Source organism: Myiozetetes cayanensis, unplaced genomic scaffold, assembly GCF_022539395.1.
Source record: "Myiozetetes cayanensis isolate MyiCay16 unplaced genomic scaffold, myiCay2020 scf5-8, whole genome shotgun sequence".
Classification (NCBI taxonomy): Eukaryota; Metazoa; Chordata; class Aves; order Passeriformes; family Tyrannidae; genus Myiozetetes; species Myiozetetes cayanensis.
In genome coordinates, this window is record NW_026087742.1 from 16,253,367 (window position 1) to 16,271,901 (window position 18,535).

Genomic DNA, 18,535 nt, shown 5'->3' on the forward strand with positions numbered 1-18,535 from the left:
CAGAATCAGGACTTCTAGTGAAACTTCAAAGCAAGCAGTGATTCTTCCGCTGTAACTTCCTCAAAGACATTTTGAGGCAGCGTAGAAGAGTGGATGCTAGGTATTGAAAGAAACTTGATTTTTATGGCTCGTTGGGGATCTCTGAAAAATGAAAAGGCAACGTGAAGCGTGACTGCATTCATCAGTATCATTCCAGTTTTAAAAAAAATCACACCCAATAGTTACACTGGTTACCCTAGTTAAAAATCTAAAAATCTGTAAATGCAGCACACAGTAGGGGATGTATATCAAACAATAATATAATAATGAAAGTTAGTGTTCAACCAGTGGAGTGTTCTTATGACTCGGCCTGAAACCTAAGTTGTCACACAAGAGCTATCAAGAAGAAACTGCCCGGGGAAAATAAGTTACATGAGTAATCAAATCTCATGCTCCAGGGCGCAAGTCAATTGCTGGAAGGGTCAAGAAAGGAATTTCCTCACTCTCTTCCTTTGCACAGTTGTACACAATTAACTAGATTGTAATTGCAAGGCAAGAAAGCAGTTAGGTCTTGCATTTCTCTGAATCATCGGGCACTGGCTGCTTTTGCAGCTGAATTCAGAGCTTGAGGGGCAGGTCTGGTAGGTGGGTTTTGTTGCAGTTCTGTGAGGCTGTGCCTAGAGTTGCAGTGCAGTTGTGAGATTTGCTCTTCCTTTGTGCTGACAGCCTAGCCCAGAGTATGACTGTGTTGCAGAACTACCATTAAAGTGGGACTAATTTAGGCAGTTAATTTTCTGTTAATAACAAGTAGTTACCTTAAAAAAATCTCTCTGTCAATAATTGCACAACTCATAATGACTCATTTAAGTAGCAGCAGTGTTGTAGCCATAATGGCCTAAAGATATAAACAAGACAAGATTTGTTGGAGAGGTAACCATTTTTATTAAGCAACTAGACCATTTAGTGCAATAAAAGATCATGCTACTTCTTCTTTAAATAGAACATTTTAGCGATCAAAAGAATTTTTGCTAACACAGGACAGACATTGCTGCAACTCACAGGAGCATTGCCCCTGTTAGCTTGTGTATGGCTCTCTGTCTTCACAGCTGATTAATTGCTTCCCTTTCCTAGAATCAGGGTGTGTTGGTGAGTGGGGGTGGCTTAGGGCTTCATTAGCTGCTACAGCAGCTAAGCTCTCTACAGTGGTACTAAAGTGTTTTTTCCTGTACACAAGTACATTTTTGATATATGATCTGTGAGAAAACATATTGAAAACTGCAAGCACCAGGTCTACAGGCAAAACCTTGGTCAGTGCTCCTCATAGATGCCAAAACAGTAGGAAAACAGTTGGCAGAAGACATGGTGCGAATTCTGTAGCTACACTGGCTTACAATTATAGTCACAGATTAGGGCAGCTAATCATTTTGTACTGAGTGGCTGGAAACATGGGTACCTCCACTTTACAGTTGTCCCTTCTAGTCTTTTTCCCAGCAAGCAGTAAGGTTACTCATAGAATCATGGAATATCCTGAGGAAGTGACCCACAAGGGTCATTGAGTCCAAATCTTAACCCTGCACAGGACAAAAGTTCCTACATGTACCTTAGTTTGGGGCCTTATAATTTGCTTTTGATGCCAAGGCAGGGAAGTTTTCTGTTTTTCTTTGGTCTCTGTTTATCAAATCTGCATGCATGTATAACAATATTGTGGGTCATGTCATTGAGACAGTACTTTCTTCAGTAGGAAGTGAGAAGAAGTCTAAAAGAATTTAAGCTGTTTGCCCAAGGTTACACGAGAAATCTCAGTGGGGGCAAAGTGTGGAACAAAAGAACCAGCGTTACTACTTTAATTTCACAATTAATCTTTGTAAAGATAGATCTCTCTGTGTTGAAATAAATTCTCATTTGGTTTCTTCCTCCTGCAAAAAGTGTTCTTCCCCTTCAAGTGGAATTAAATTAATTAGTACAGTCAAAAGAGGTAAAACAGTGTATTTGTACCCAAAGGAAAGATGGTTGTCAAAACGTACGTCATTCTGTTAAGAGTCATTTGTTCTTTTGTAAAGTAAAAAGCTTTGCCTAACAAAGTTGGGATAAAATATATTCTCACAACTGATTCATGAAGCTGCTTTTGCTGGCAAGTTTTTATATGTGCATTGAGAAGGGTTGTAGATATTTTCTTCTCAGCAGATGGCCCCCAAATGTGGAATTATGTCCCATTAACAGCACAAAGGATGACACAGTATTGCTACTACTTTCTCACACTAGTAAGGGCAGTCAGAGTAAGATGCAGAGATATATTTCAGTGTCAGATTTCTGTTTCTTTTTCCTCCTAATAGAGTAAGGATTAAAAGTATCTGAAAAATGCAAATTATAACCATTCTCTCCCTACGAAGCCTCTACTTAAAATTGCCTTAAGTGCTTAGACAAAATGTACTAAACCCAACTATAGACATCCTGAAGATGCACTAATACCAAAGCAAAATCAACCTAAACCAAAATAGAAATCGAGTGACAACCCATCATCTAGCTTCCCCACTGCACTTGCACCCCTTCAACAAAATCCCAAAAGTATAACAGGGTAGTAGAGAATGTCACAGAATGGAATACAGTCATACTCTGGGCTGGGTAGTCAGCACAAAGGAAGAGTAAATCTCCCATCAGAATATGCAGGGGAAAGGAGTCCAGCATCTCCCCACAGGTTTTTAACTGATGGGTGCTGTAGAAATCTGTCTCCAGGACAGCTTCTGTACCAGAGAGCTTGTTGGTGTGCAAGGCACTGTAAGACAGGATATAGCACACACCCTTCAGATATGCCCTGTGCTAGATTAATCCCTAACCTGTCCTTTCCTTTCCTCCATATGTCAGCCCCATTTTGGGTTACCCTGGGGAATAATGGGGGACCATGTCCCACCATCCTACTGGTAACACTGTTTGCCTGCTCTTGGATGTGCCACCTTCCTCACAGAGCCTGTCGTCATGCTAGTAACAGGATTGGCAGGCAGGGCAGGGGATGAAGCTGGGAGGGCTCCAGATGACCTCAGCCTCTGTGCAGGCTGCAAACTGCTGGAAGAGCTTTTGGCACCGTGATCTTCGTGTCAAGAAAGTAAAGCACTTGGGTACTTCATATTCAAAGCTCCGCACCTCTCCACCCACCCAGCCTGTCACAGCTGGGAACCCTGCACTTTAACCAGAAGCTAAAGATTTACAGGGCAGCACCCAGCTAACAGTACAAGGTAAACTGAGAAGCAAATAAATTTTGGGAATTTGAGATGCTGTTTTACAGGAGCTGGACCATGAGAAGTCTGCTGACTTATGCACATATCCTTGCCTACGGTGCTCACTGGAGAGCATCCGTCCCCACCTCGCAGTGCTGCTCCTGGCAGCCTGGGTAGCCTGTTTGCCACAAAGCCCTGTATGTGCTCTTTGCTCTGGGCCTGCACTGGTGTGGCCATGACACTACACACTTCCCGTGAAATTTCCACTAACTGATGTAGGATTAGGCCCACAGGAAGCAATAAAATATGCTTGCTGATCCCACAGTATCACAGGAAATTAACATATGACAATATTTAACACATTGTTTTAATAAATTATAATTCGGTACTGTAGTTTAAAGACCACTGTGAAATCTGAGATAGGAAGCTGGGGGTAGTCTGGCTTCTTTTTCATAATGCCTTGTTTGCACGTTGCTTTTTTTTTCTTTCTCTTTGTAGTATTGAAACCTCACAGCACTCAGGGGGAGGCATCCCAGTGCTGGTGAGCAACAACCTTCATTTTCGTTACAGGCTCACCAAACCATCCTGTAAACTAGAATCCCATTCTAACTAAGAAGAGAAATGCACTATCTCAGTGATACACTTTGCTAACAGAACATAAATTACTGAGCAACTTGAAATGGGGACACAAAAGTAGCCCGTAGGAGCCAGGCGATTAGTGCATAGAGAGAGAGAAGGGCTGACAGCAGATCCTCATTAGACTTAGGAACAGTTTGTCATTAGCATGCTTTTTTAAACCTCAGAATTTTAACAGAAGATAAATGTTTCTTTCTGCCTCCGATCTCGTCTTTAGTTAACGGAGGTTTCAGGTTCCCCCTCCCCCTTCATTTCTGGAGAGGCTGCCAAGTTTTCCCAGAGCTAAAAGCAACAACTTTCTGTTAAACGTTACTTCATGCTTCTGGTATTAATCTAATAGGAGGCTGGATGGGGAGGAGGGGGAAGCAGCAATGAAAGCTGATTTCCTGCCGTGCAGTGGGAAATCCATAGAAAATTCAGATTTAACACTAATTTTAGCAGCTGGATGACTGCTTTGGCTTTTACTCGCCATAGGAACATACAACTGCATACTATTTTTTTGTTATAAAAAGAAAACAGATGTCAAGCAAAAGGCAAAATAATATGGAGGCTTGCAATTGTAAATATCCTGATTAAACCATCCTATTCAACTATGCTAGAAATATCAACAAATTTTGCAAATTACCTCTCATTTCTGTTAGCATTTCTAATAAGAATGTTTATGGAAACAGAAAATATGCAAGGAAATCATCTTGCTAATAAGCAGTTCAACAAATATTTACTTGGGAAGTGCTCCAGTGACCACTTTGAAAAGAGTATTAGTGGGTTTGAGAATCGCACAATTGGGACATTGAAATAAATCTCCTCGATGGAGGTGGAAAAAAAAATCATAACAAAAGGAGCAGATTGTGAACACTCAAAATATAAGTCAGAGACAGCAGTCCTATAGCAGTTTACAACCATAGACAACATACACCACAGAACTGTTAGCAGCACCTCTCTCAGGCATGCAGCACACCAGTGGATAACTTCTTATACTCATCCTCCATTCTCTAGATAAGCTCTTTATTAGGAAGGCCTTGACTATTTATTCTGATAATAATTGTTTGGAGGGTGATGGCCACAAATATAGTCCTTCATCTTGACTAGTAAAATAATAGTTGTTTTTTTCTTTCTGTGCTTGTTGCTCAGCCTTTGCTCCACCTGTTTCTCACACACCATATGGCTCAAATCACGACATATTGCAGAAGATTTTTTTTTTACATTGATGCAAAGAAAGCTTACTACGGTACACATGCTGAAACTGAACGCTGTTTTGGAGATGAAGCAGGGCTGTAGCTTATTTGTGCATACTGAGTCTCCAAGGAAGGACCCTTACCACAGATTATCTCGATTGTAAAGCTTTACCTGCCCGCTGATGCGTGCAATCAACAGAACACGGCAGCTGGTTTTTATGTCACTAGCTGCAGCCAGCTGTTAGACTGAAAGTGTTAATCACCCTTTTCATCGGTCCCAGGCTTGCATTAAGCAAACTGGAAGGCGCTCAGGGGGTAGTGATGTCTGAAAAATCCCAGAAGCTAACACCCAAAACATGAAGTAGAAGTTACGCTGTGTGAGCCGGGAAGCTTCTCGAGGGGCAGATAAGCACAGGGCTGGGATATTTGATAGCCTGAAGTACTTATGGGTAGGACAGACAAGAAATGAAAGCCTTGAAAACAAGTGAGAGAATGAGAAGAGTTCCTGTGGATATCACATTAGGAAGAAGTTTTAACTGATGAAGCTTCTTAGGGGTCTTGCAAAAGCAAAGGCCTCTAAAAAGAAAATTGTTTCCAGTTTCTTTATTCTGTGTTCCTAAACCTCAGGACACTAAGCGCAGTTTTTAAGTCAGCAGGACCATTGCCATTGCACCCTCTGTACTCCAAAAATTCCAGCTGGTATCAAGTTTTCCTTGTAATGGAAACAAGCTGGCAGAACTTCAAAGTCCTGATAACAGTTTATACAGAGAAGGGACAGCAACAGTTTGTTATACTTCACTATTAAAAATGTTGTTTTCACCTCTCTGTCTCTTTTTTTTTTTTTTTTTTTAGAATTTGGCAATGAAATGGTGCCACTTGTATCTGGTCACAGCTAAGGAAGAGAATGTCAAAATGTAGCTGTACTGGAATTTGTCTGGGAAATGCTATCTAAGAGCTCAACTTTCATCAAATATGCCATGGCCAGGGGCTATGAGCACCATGAAATCACTGAGCTCAGTTGGACAGCTTTTAAATGGCTGAAAAACTGAAATGGGAGCTTTGAAAAATAGGGATATGTGAGTATCCTATCTATTTTTTAGCACAGAAATCACACCACCATGATAAACATTGTCTTAAGGCAGCACAAACACTCCAAAGAACATATGAAACTGAGTGAAAAAAATGTTGAGTGAGAAGTGAAAATAACACTTTAAATAAATTTGCCTTTACTTAACAAATGCAGTTCAAACAATTCCCTCTGAGTCTCTATGTTGTATCTTTTTTAATTTTTGCTCCCAGTAGGATTGCAGCTCCAGTTTCCAGGCTGTCCTAACTTTCCACGTAGTACCAAATGGCATATGAAGAATGTTAATGCATTGTGGTCTGTGCCACTTTGCAAAGATTTAAGAATTATGCTGGGGCTCACAGTAACCAAAGGCTGAGTATCTATATAAAGAAGACATTTTTACTTCTCTGGAAAAAACATTTCTCTTTCAAAAGTATTACAGTCCCTCATTTCTTTTCTGCCTCCTTTGACTTCTTCCCTGATCATATGCAACAGTAGAAACGGCCTTTGTTAGCTTTTTCTGGGCTGGCAAGAAGCCCAAAGATCCAGCTGACAAAAACCTCAAGTCAGCAAATCCAGTGTGAAGAATGTCCTTTTCAGAGTCCCTGTTTCACAGTCTCCCTGTCACGGAACACCTCAATAGCACCACACAGCAGAGCCTTGCGTGGCCCTTCCTTACGAGGTGAATTATCCTTACTGTGTTCCTTCACGCTGAAGGAATTAGCTCTTGTCACCCACCCGTGTCTGCCCAGCACTGGTGTGCTGAGCTCTGGGGGAGGCTGATGTGACAGCATCCCAAACGAAGCTCCCGTCAGTGGGTTCAAGGAGCCATTGCAAGGCTCAGTGGGTTGGCTCCTGTCCCTCCCACCCCTCATCACATCTGAAGCGCAGCATCCTATGCTCAGAGGGAAGCAGCCTGAGAAGGCTGTGCTATCCCAGAAGAGGTACGGGCGGCAAAAGGTCCCCCAGTTAAATACGTGTGCCGCTGTAATCCTCACCTGCTACTGGATCATGGGGTTTGCCCCAAAATTTCTAACACAAAAGAGTCAAGGACTTCACAGAAGCTACTGTTTAACAATGGTCAGCAGTCAGAAAAACAACTGCTCTGAACAAACTAAAGGGTCTCATGCATTAGTTGAATAACGTGAATTTTGATTCCCCCCAAAGGAATTCAATGATTTTTTAAGGAAATAAAGAACACAGTAAATAAGGACTTCACTGAGTGGCACAACAATCTGCACTACAGCTTCGCAGCACGGAAGTGGTTCATCCTGCAATCACAGCACTTCATATAATATCAAAATAAGCACTTATTTCTCATGCAGTTTTCTTTCCTGAGCCTTTCCTTAGTGGACACAAGTGAACACGGTGCTTTCTGCTCTTTCTCCTCCCCTTTCCTCAGTGGTCCTTTGGTATTTACCTCCTCTCATTTTGGATTTCCTGTCTCTACCCTGGGGAAAGGATTTTCCCGTGAGAAACAAATGTCACATTGCTGCTCTGCCTGGATGCCAATAGTCCAAGCCTATCTTCCATCTGAAGCAAAGCTCTCATCTACCTGCTATCAGAACAGTACTGCTCTCAGATTTTCTTCTTTTTTTTTTTTTTTCCCCTCAGATTTCATTTGGAAATGAAAAATGACCTTTAGGTCCCTAGTAGAGCTGCTATTTCCATTTATTAAATTAGGATGAATGCAGCTGTTTTGGGCAAGTGAAGACCTAAACTGGACTAAATCTCAAAATTAAAACCAAACATCTTTTTGAAAGCACACCTACTTTCTATAGGGTCCTGCAGAGCACATATTTTTTTGGTTACTGTATTTGATGTTTTGCTCTGAGAGGGGGAGAAAAGCAAATTAAAATAGTCCATATCTCTTCTGCACATGTACAGACAGCAGGGCACAGCAACTCTCCTAGAAGCATCCAGATATGGTGTTATTTAACACACACAGTTGTTTCTGAAATTACAGAAGGTGGTTTTGCATGAGAGGAGAAATATCCCTGGCAATTCACACCTAATTATTCGTGGAAATAAAAGTCACCAGCAGGACATGAGAGGAAAAAAAGCTCTGCGTCTGAGCAGTGAAAATCCCAGGATATGTGTTTGCTTAGATGGTTGGGACCCAAAGCTTGCTTCACCTCAAACACAGAGCAGAACTTTTTGTCTTTTTCCAGTGACCAAAGAGACCGATAAATCTTTAGCCTCTGGACTGGGTCATGCTAAGGCTGCTGAACCCTCAGGTTGCTTTGCTGACAGGTTTTGGAAGTGCTTGGGAAGGACAAAGGTGCCACTTCTCTTCTCTGGCTCTGGAGAGGTTAGAAGACACAATAGAAGTGTGCCATGAGGACAGAAAAGCAGTTTCTGAAGCCTCAGCAGGAATTGTGTTCATGTGCATGCATGTGCAGGTGCAAGTGTGCATCCTGTACTGAGGGTATGTAACACTAGCAGGGTGCTGAAGGCTGGCTAAGGAGTGGGGTGGGATACATTGCTTTGTGCATTCTCATTTAGAGGCCTTTAGGGTGTTTGGTGCTCAGGATGTTGAAAATGCCTTGGATTTCTTTGCTATCTTCTTGTGGTATGTGATAAGGGATGCTAGATTGCCATGATTGCGACAGCCTGACTGTGGCAAACAACAGCCTGTGCTTTGAATGGGTTGTACTGCACCTCTTAAAGCTGTTATAGAGCACTGGGGAGTGTTTTGTGGCTTGTGGTATATGCAGAATGGGTGATTTGTAGACCTTTTGGGTCTAACCAACTATTACCTCTGCACTTGGGAGGCATTGGATTGGATGACCCTGGTGGCTTATTCCAAGTAGACTGTGTGATACCTCACACTGCTCCCTATTTTATGAGAAATACATTATTGCACTGATTATATACTCACTTTGAAAGTTGACAAAAAACTTCTTCAATACATATGAAAGAATGTCTGGAGGCTGAACTCTAGGTAATGCATTTTGGAAAGCTCAGAAAAGCCAGTAGTCTGGCCAGTGCATCACCAGAGAGCTAGCTGGGGTTCAGAAGAATGCAGCAGAATTACGTACAGCCTTGCTTCAGAGTTGTCTTGAACCCATTTGCTTTTCATTTTCTGCAATGTAAGTATAAGAAGAATCCAAATCTACACTTAGTTGATCATCTATGGAACTAATGAAAGTCAGATGCAGACAGTGCTTTAATAAAAGTCAGACTCAGTTGCAGGGGTAATTATGTGGAGCCCACAGACACTTTCAAACCAGGGGAAATATCTGTGGAAGGGACAATTTGGATGGTCTTGAACTTTGTCTCAGTTGCAGCCCAAACCCATAATGTTAGAAATCTCTTAAGGTCAGGCTTATAAACAGACTGTCAAAAGTTTGTTTGTTTTTTAAAATAAAGACATAAGGGACAACATTTCTGTTGTAGCCAGACAACCTATTCATGTGCTAAATGTAGTCAGCAAAGGAAATACTGTGCAAAAAGTCTGGTGTCTTCTAAGCAATAAGATAGGTGAATAACCAAGTAAAGCTCATTCAGTGGAGAGAGCATGTGGGATGTTGTAATAATCAAAAAATAAAGGTGAACTGTGAGCAAACTGACTGTATAATAGGGAGAAAAAGCAAACCTCCAAAGCCAAGTGTAAGTCTTACTTTGCCAAGTTCAACTCTGCAGCAAGTAAATATTCCTATGTAGAAAGCTCCAGTAGAATTGACTTGGGCCAGGTGGGCCTAGCTGGAGTTTTATTCTGATCTGGCCTTTCTCTTCTAGTTGATGTTCATTTATATTTTCTGCACTGAAATCTGTAATTTCATTCCATATAGGATAAACTTGCTTAACAACAGTTAGAAGCAGAGATACCTGCTTCTTTGCCACTACAATAATGAGGAGATCCATTAGAGCACTGCCACGTTCTAGCTGGTCAATACTTTTGTATCATTTCTCTCTTTTGCAGATGGACAGATGTTGGAAACTGATACTGCATTTTTCTGATACAAAGCCTTCTGATTTCAGAGCAACTCCTTGAACACAAGTTCTCGCATCAGTACAATTCAGAGCAGATAACACCTTACTTGCTTGGAGCTCCAGGTGCCTGACTTCTGAAAACTCAGCTTTTATTCAGTCAGGCATAAAGTATTTATTTGGCTGTGACTTTCCTGATGCCTTCTCTGCATGCTGCCCTGATGCCTTTCTGGTTTCTCTACACATGAACAATATTCAGCCACCTGCACGTTAACTCGGCCTGTGATCAAACCCTCCACCTACACAACACATTCTTAAACAGCTTTGTACATACCCTCATTTTTGGGGTGGTGGCTCCTATTGTTTCAGCTATCTGTTCCCTAAGGCCTAATTGCACTTTGCAGTTGACTTAAATGAAAGGTGGTTGTTACACCCACTACCTTCAGCAACTGCCAGCGTCACAAGATGTGCATTTTCAGTACCCAGGCAAGCCATTGTGTTTATGTGCCTCAGAACTACTTGACAGGACACCAACTACTGACTGGCAAGTTTTATCAGACACACAGATCGCTTCCCGTGAAACTTCTAGAGCTGCAGACCATCTTCCTCTATATTCCTACATTACAGAAGCTCTGTATTTAAATGCAGCAGCAGCTCCCTTTTCCTTGACAAAGGTAGAATCTGAGTACTACAGGAAAATGGCCCGTTCCACTCTTCATCCTGCTCTTTAAATCATTCTCCTCTCCCCAGCAAATTCCATTTTCCAATTAAATATGCCAACAGGCTGTTCTCTTTGCTGAAAAATCTGGATTTTGCCTTAACCATGGATTCATACCTTTATGAAACACAACTCTACACATTTCAAAATTAACCCATACTGTCAGCTAGCCTTAATGTGTTCAGACAGAGTAGCCAGAGTAACTTGGAGAATAAAGACATTTTTACCTTTTAGTCAAAGCTGGCATTTTTGGCAATGAGTAGAAGCTGGTTTTGTACTCTGGAAAGCTCTTGACAATGAGACACTCACATTCAAGTTCCTGCTGTACTCATCTGAGCAGGTGTGGAGTAAAAACCTCTGCTCCAACTTGGGCAGAGCTTTTAAGTGGGATCCTGTGTCAGGTCAGTGCCTGATACCACAGAAGAAAAGGTTCATGAATTAAAGCATCCCACTAGCATCGAAAAGCAAACATTAACATAACTGCGTTCACAGGAAAAATATATATGTAAAAAAGAGAAACATTTCAAACAGTTCTCCTTTCACTCCATCAGGGAATAAATAAACTTCAAGCCTCTGACACTGCTAAGGACCAAACATCATACACCGGTAGTAACAGAACCACAGTGCTAGCAGCAATGGAGTTTGGGCAGAAACCGTTAAGGTTCCGCTGTTCACAGGGTATTTTCAGACTTTTGAGTGGTTCTTCAGATACGAGTCTCCTAGGAGCCCACTTGGCACTCCACAGCTTGTTCAGTTTTTGTACTTCCTTTGCTTCCTGGGCAAAAGCTGATGTGTAATGGAACAAGGATTACTGCTCCTTGCAGAGCTTCACAAAGCACAGGATGGTGCTCTGAGCACAGCAGCAAGTTCTCCTCCCTGTGGTGCAGCTGATCCCCCACCCTGATCCTGCCCTTTGCAGTCACCTCCTTTAGCACAGCTTCTGAATGCTCAGCTCTAGCCTGGGCCAGCTCCAAGGCTGAGGAACAATCCCTGTTTACCTAACGACACCAGCCTCGCCTGGAACAGGGATGTCCTTTCTCTGACCCACTTGACAGAGGAAATTTATCAGCTCTGGAGCTTTTCCACTTTAAACAGAGAGACTTGCTTCAGTGCCGCTTGCCAAGCCCTGCCGCACAAAGCACACAAAGGAGCACAGTGTCATGGAAATAAATGAGCCACTTCCTGGGTATTCTTCAGCCTGGCGGTCATGCCCTGGCAGGTACCTCACCTGGCACCTGTTTTTGCCAACCAACAGGTCATTACCCAGAGGCAACACGCTGCTGAGAACAGGCACAAGCTGTTCACAGGAACGAAGGAAGCTGAATGCACGGGCAGGCTTTGGAAATCCCACGACATTTTTACCTGATGAATGACGAGCAGATCGCAAAAATGCTTAAATGCTTCTGGGAAGTACCAGATCCCATAACTGCTCCATCCCAGGAAATTGCCTCATCACTAGGCAGAGCAGTCATGCTGCCGTCTTGCTTTTTTCTCTGTGGCTTGATGAGTCTTTCCTTCCTTTTCTGACCAGTTCATGAATTCACATCCACATGTGAGGTGGAGAGCCTCTTGTGTCAATTCTTTAACTGGATAAGCCAATTATCCCTCACAGGAGGTGTAAATTTGTGCCGCCTCAGGAAAGGACTCATGCTGAACTGATACCCTTGCTTCCTGGCCAAGAGGTGGGCACTGACACAACTCAGAAGAAAACAGCAAATCCCCCATATATAAAGACACAATACAGGTGCCTGAGCTCAAGCCATGAATCCTGGTTTCAAACCTGTAAGCATACATTCAGCCTGGGAGAGCATAGGAATTTTTTGGCACGTTTTTGTTCCTGTCAAAACCCTTTCCATGGCTTTTTGCTCTCTCTCCCGTAAGCCTCATTTTGAACCCTTGGACCAGGACTTGGAATTGCAGTGTGAGCCCTTGCTTTTTAAAAGTTAGGCATGTTGCAAATCCATTACCATGCTGCTGTTGTCCAAAATGACATGTGCTACTGCCGTATAGACCCACCAAAGATTCACAAGGTGACTGAGAGCTGGGAGTTTTCTAACTTTCAAGCAGTTATCTTTCAACGAGATTTAAAAACACAACTTGTTTCTAAAAGAAAGTTTAAAAAAGCGTGGAAATAATATCACATAGAAACTCTGATCTGTGGGGTTAATGGTAAAGTACATGAGAGAGCCAGTGTCACATATCTGCCTTAAAACATGAGGTACTAATACACCTCTCCGAAAAGGTGACATTTCCCAACCTGAGTTCAAGAAGCCTTTGGTGAAACTTCCTGTATTCAGCATAAGGCATGTGTCCATTTGCTGGATAGTTCATCCTTGACTTTTAGAATTCACAGCATCCTAAACTGTCAAATAGAACCCTTAATGAGTATATTTTTAAAGTAGCCTTGAACGCGTATATTCATATCTGCTCTTTTTGTAACAATGCAGTGCTCCTTAGGGAATGGCTGACAAAGCATGGATCCTTACTATGCTTTTAAAGTGGTCAGTCTAACAGAGAGTGAGCTTTTGCCATTCAGTCATGCATGAGCTGGCAGAGGAGAAGAGGTAACAAAACCAGCTGTTCGACTTAGCTGGCTTGGCAACATGCTGTCCCCATCATTAGCTGTGCCCTCTGCAACCTCTTATTAGGCCAGCTGACCTAAGAAACACCGACATTTCCTCAGACCTGACATGTGTAGAGCCCCAGTCAAGAAATGGCACGAGCTCACCTTCACAGCGGCAGAGCAGATCCTCAGTGTGAACGACCCGCACTCCTCAGGTTCAGTTGTTGCTTTCCAAAAGCTGGGGTCAGGACACAGGACTTCGTTGATGAAGACATCCTAAACGCTGTCGGGCTCGGAGCACACACACCAAGGCTGCTGGAAGGCAGAATAACCATAGAGTCAAAGCCAAGTCACACTGATATTGTATGGAGTGTATTTGGAGGCTTGGCCTCAATTAGCATATAAATTAAGTGGTACACGCAGTCGCAGCTTGCCAGAAAATGAGACGGATTAATCTCCCCAATTTGGCAGCTCTCTAGAGCATTTAGTTTGTGAATGAAGAGCCAGGCGCGCTGGGAAGCCAAGCTGGGTCCACAGCTTACAGCCAATTGACTTTACATGGTGAAAGCAGGTCTTGAGAAGTCGTGGAGCAGCCCCGTGCCTTTTCTGTTCTTAAACTAAGTTCCTATTATAGGAAAGTGACTTTAAAGATACTAATCACCGTTCCAGTAGACTGATAGCATTTCACCTATTGCATCCACAGGCCCAGAGGAGCTGTGGTGTGGTCCTCCTGCTGCAGGCTTCTGGCCATTAACAGAGTGCTTGATTTTATTCCAAGTAAAGAAGAAGGAACGGAAAGTTCACAGGAAAAACGATACGGAAAAGATGTGACCACGTAGCTGCTGAGCTTTTACACAGGCAGAAATTTTACTTGGGGATCTTTATTAGGGTAAAGAATAAGGACAGAGAAGAGCACATGAGCACAGAGGGAATGAGTAGCTGTGTTTATTTGTATAGCCTATACAAGCCTTTTAGGGTATTTCAGTGGAGACAGAGGGAAGAAGGCTTGTGTTTTTGTGCAGATGCCTTTCACATTCATTAGGTTTTAGTTTTTCTTCTTTAAATATTTTCAGTTGTCAGGGGCTCAGCTCAGACGCAAAAGCAAGGAAATGTAAGCACAAAGGCATGCAGATTTTTCCAAGAGCAGTGCTGTCTTGCTCCTATAGCTACATACTCTGCTTTGGGGAGGATTTAATTTCTAGGAGAGAAAGCACAACAGATTTAAACATAAGTAAAATGTACAGGGAAAAATCAGTGTTGGACACTAATGGTCTTTTTTCTTAATACTTTAAACTCTGGTGTAAATAGAGTGACTTGAAAAATAAAATCCACAGTCTAGCCTAGTCTGACTATATACACAGCTCTATCTTATTCTCCATCCTGAGACAAATGCTTCTATTAATTATAGGGTAAGAATTACAAGAAAATATTATAGGTCTCTTGAAATCCTCTCTGCATCCTTCAGCTAGCCTGCAGTTTCTTTCTACATTGAGTTTGTCCTTTCACATTCTTTTTAAGCTCCAGTTTAGTGCTTTCCTATGATGCTGCAGCAGCTGCAATTTGGAGCTGCAGAGATGACCCACCCTTTGCAAATGGCCTGGGCCTCCTCCTCAGCTGGGGTGAGGTAGGTCCTGTGGTTCTGCACTCCTGCCCATTTCCCCTTGTCAGCAGCTGAACATGTGGGTTCCTATCCAAATCCAGAGTCACTACCTGGTGCTGGATTTGCTGTAGCAGTCAGGTAGATACGGTCCCATCTGGTGCTCACAGCTAGCAAAGCTGTGACCTGAATAACCTCTTTTTCTACAGCACGAAACAGTCAAGCAACCTTAATGAAAAGCAGAAATGACTGTGCTTGAGCAAGAGCTGGGAATTTTAACAACCCAGATAAAAGAAATGTGTGACATCCAACTTGCTTCAGTATTAAAAAAAAAAAAAAATTAGATTAATGTCACAAGACAAGAAAAACATCAAAATAAAAGTACTCCTTAAAAAGCTCCCCCACCCCCCTTCCCCAGCCTTGTCCGTTTCATTAATGTTACCCACCCCTCGGCAATCTGCTTTCCTGGTAAACCATTTCTGGCACAGCTATTGCATGAAGGGTGGTTTCTGATCTTGCACTCTGTAAAATATCCCCATTCAAGTTTCAACAAGGGAGAAATTTCTCTCTGAGGAATAATTATTTGTTTAACCCACCCTCACAAATAAAAAAAAAAAAAAGGAGCAAAGTGGTTCATCGAGAATGAGTAGAATGAGTACAGCAGAATGAAATAAACCCATGACTCAGGGTTGAACCAGAGTTGTGATGTAAATCTACTAGTGACTTCAACTTGCATCTGTTCAAATTAAAGGGTAAAACTGCTCTAATCTTGTTAGGTCTTGCATATTCTGACACCACCACCTGAACTGGAACAGCAACATAATTTTCCAGTTGTCTCCACACTTTGCTTTCTTGTGGTCAGAACCTAAAAGTAGCTCTGACAAAAAGAGAGGGCTGCTTCCCAAAATTTTTGCTTTGTAAATACATTTCTTATTCATGCTTCTAGGCACATAACATCACCCCCAGGATCATGAACCTTTTATGACCATGACCTATGGCTTAGAAATTACAGTTTATTACAAAATGAAGCTCTCTCCTGAACTCACCCACACAAGGCCCTGCACAGATTAATTCATAAACCTTTTCTCTGTCTCTCTTCCCCTACCTCAAAAAACTGAAAAAGCAAAGCAGCATAGTTTAGTAGAGCAGGAATAATGATAATTACGTGGAGCTTTTTCTTGGTGTGTATTATCTCAGCACACGGTCACATCACCTTCCTCTCCTTACCTCGGTGACTGCCAGAGCTGCATCCAGCCCTGACACCAGCTCCTGCCTCTGGTGCAGCTTCCCCGTTTGGAAAGTCTATGTGCTGAACAGTTGGTAAATATTCACAATCACCCAGCTATTTTTATTGAGCCTTCCTGTACCTATTGCTTGTAGAAATTATCATTAAGAAAGGTCAGGAACAAGGGCGATTTCTCCTTCAAAAGGAACTAATGTGTCAAACAAAGATCTCAGAGAAGTTAACAACCTTCTGTGAGCATAAACATGAACTACAGAGACCAGCTGCAGAATAACAGTTGGGTTTCAATATAAACAGACTGAGTTTTACCGTGGGTTTATATATCTATTTCGATGAAGTTATTTATTCTACAGGAAAAATGCTGTTTGTAAGGCCCCAGGAAGGCAGGGGGATGAGAAGAGAAAAGGAAGTCCTACTTATGCTGTTCGAAGAAGCTTCACTGCTCGACTCAGGAAGAGACTCTAAAATAAATATTTCACAAAGCCACACATTTTGAGAGTCTTCAAGAAAAGGATGCCTTTTTTAAAGCAAAAAAAAAAAAAAAAAAAATAATCTCATAGTTCTTCCAACATATTTAAAGGATATTTAAAGCTACTTTCCTGCCTTTAAAAGCACACCCTGCTTTCTGTTTCCTGGCTGGGTGGGGGGAAAAACCCCACAGAGATACAGAAATTGCAGCCAAAGGTAAACAAGATTAGTATGTGTTTAGTATCTGCATGAGGTAGTGAGGAATGGAATGAAAACTAGATTGAATATGAAGGACAAGAAAGAGATTGATTGCTCAGGTCAAAGACTTTTTGAAGATTTAGATTAAAACCTGTTATGTGTGGCCTTAATGTAGACAGTATGTTTTAAATTAATTAATTTCACACAGTAACTTGCTGCATATAGGTGAAGGCCACACTGAGAGAAGGGTGGCTCTAACTGAAGGAGGCTTCTAAGTGAAAAAAGTGATATCTGCCATCTTCATCTAGTGTAAAACACACAAGTACTAAAACATACCATTTCTTACGCCGTCCAATTTTGTCCCTCAGAAAAGTCCAGCTTCTTCCATAACTAAAACTGAAAAGCAGGCTCTCTTCAAACATTTCAAGTGAATAAAAGAAAATATGAGATAGTTGTTTTTTATTCTCAAATTTCTCCAAAACACCAAAGTGGTCTGGAAACCTAATCATAAGTAACAGGCACCCAAATGGCACCAAGACAGGAAACATTTCCAGAAGCTCTCAAGCCAGTAGGACCCTGTCAAACCAGCACAAATTCACTGGAAAGCCTTGCTTGTTCCTTCCAAAGATGAGTTTTGGGGCCCAAGAAACCATAGGTCATATTAAGAGTACAGCAGCCACTGACTTGTCATTACTTCATTTCTTCTCCCATCATGACCTTTTCCACAGATATTTGGAGGTTTTTTTAATCATTAACTTACACTACTATTTAAAAGAACTAGTTTTGTATCCCTTTTTTCTCTGATTCCTGATTTTATTCTCTGCTCTATTAATAATGACCGAAGTATTTATTTTGTTTAATATACAATAAATACCATATATAAGCTGCTTTACTCTGCTAATTCTGTCACTTGTCTTATACACTAAATTTAATGATTTAATCCCAGAGCAAGCTCTATGCTCTTGCTTCATGAAGTTTGATGCACAAATAAAATTCTTTTCTTACTCAGTATTAGCAAGAGAAATAAGTATTAATGTAATACAGTGACAAACTTATTTGAACTAAAAGTGCAAATTTAGATCAGATTTGCTAAACCATTTCAGGCCAAATAAAAGATGCACAAGAACCAACAAAATGTTTGTGTGCTCCTCTTGATGGACTTTGAATGCATGCTACTAGAAAGAAAAGCAAACTATGGAAATTTTTTAGATCCACTTTCCAGAAGGCAAACTAATGACATTTTAATACTGCCTGACTCATTCAGAGTCTACTAGAGACACATTTCAGAAGGATGCAGTTCTGTATCAGTATCTCCAACAGCAATCCTCTGATTTTTATTATCCTTAAGCAGAAACTATTCAGACAAACAGCATCAACACACACCACACAAACAGCTGTGCTGCTGTTGCTCAAAAAGGGACAGGGGACCGAGCAGGGATTCTGCCACAAAGGACCGGCCCCAGAAAAACATTAACAGGGTGACTTCAGTTCGGCTGAGCTGACATCCCGTGTGGTTTAAGTGGATTTCAGATGTTATCTTTTATCTCAGCACAGGAGCTCAGTGTGTCTCCTGCTGGGTCTGGGCAGTTTGGTAAAGTAATAGCATGTGTAGTCAGGGACTTATTTGAAGCAAGTAAGTCCCATTTTCTAGGAAGCATTATAAGGATTGCAATGGGAGAAACATCCAGTATTTTGTTTGTAATTAGCAGGTTGTCCTTTTAGAGATTAATCCAAAATGAAATTTCAC

At 41.7% G+C, this 18,535-nt stretch overlaps 1 protein-coding gene across 1 annotated transcript in view; it reads right to left on the reverse strand.

Moving 5' to 3' along the window:
* The window catches only part of PHLDB2 (pleckstrin homology like domain family B member 2), an 82,566-nt gene extending 69,104 nt beyond the window's left edge, over nucleotides 1–13,462 (reverse strand). The window contains exon 1 of the mRNA XM_050334105.1: nucleotides 13,448–13,462. The gene's annotated coding sequence lies outside the window, so the exon portion shown is untranslated. The remainder of the gene's footprint in view (nucleotides 1–13,447) is intronic.
* Nucleotides 13,463–18,535: the final 5,073 nt, after the last annotated feature.